Consider the following 1,116-nt stretch of genomic DNA (forward strand, 5'->3'; position numbering starts at 1 on the left):
ATGAACTATATGAAACTATCTCCTCAATTCAGCGTCAACGAGACACCAACATGACAAGATCAGGAAGCAATGTGTAGTGACTGTCCACTTGGATGATCAGAAATAGATGGAAGAGACACTGATTCAAGTTGAAAAAACTATGAAAACATTTCAACCTGAAGTCAGGTCAATATAAATATTATGCATCATGTGAATGTTTGATTAAAGGTTCCATATTGTATAAAGTGAGGTTTCCATGTCTTCTGTGCTTATAAAGCAGGTGTAGGTTCTATATTAATACTGTGAAAGTATGAAAGCGCTCTGACCACAGAGAAATGCACACAGCACTCAGAAAACTGAGCCTTAAACAAGCTGTCAAGACTTCCTGAACTTTGGTGTCACAACAAAGCTGTTACCGCCCTCAGCCATGCCCCAAGCTCCGCCCACCTGGACCCACCGTCCAACCTTGCAGGATTTGGTGTCTCTGAGTGTTTACCTGAAATCTGCTATATTTTTATTAGATCACTCAGAAAACAGTCAGCCAATCAGAAGAGAGGCTCAAAGCTCCAGAGAGAAACTTGAGAGAGGAGATGTAAAACTACACTGAGATGGTTTTTGGTTGTAAAAACAACAAATATATCTTCTTATGCATCAACGCTTAAAATAAAACAGGAAAAGTGAAGTGTAAAACATGGGACCTTTAAAACTATATGAAGAGAAGGACCTGGGTCAGGGACAAGTTTTAATCACATCTGAAATCTTCATTTGAACAAAGTTAAGTCACTTGCATCGTGTGCTGTGTATTCTTGTTGTGTCAAGTTATAACAGTGGTGTGAGGGACATAAATTGCGACGAGCTGCAGAGACCATGCAGCTCTATTTACACTTTAAGCTCAGGCTGGTCAATATGTGATGACCACAAAATCAAACATCTCTGTTTTAGCATGCTACGTGATGTTCCACTCTCACTGAACTTACACATTGCAAGACCTGTGCAGGCAATACTTGATACAGGATCTCAGTGGATCCAGCTCCAGCTGTAATCCAGAACATGTGACTGGACCTGAAGCACATGTAACATATGCATGAGCAGCTTTTTGACATTAATAATGTTGTGACCAATGTTAACTCTTCACCA

Source organism: Seriola lalandi, unplaced genomic scaffold (assembly GCF_002814215.2).
Source record: "Seriola lalandi dorsalis isolate HSWRI2012SDOR001 ecotype SW California unplaced genomic scaffold, Sedor1 jcf7180002054630, whole genome shotgun sequence".
Taxonomy (NCBI): Eukaryota; Metazoa; Chordata; class Actinopteri; order Carangiformes; family Carangidae; genus Seriola; species Seriola lalandi.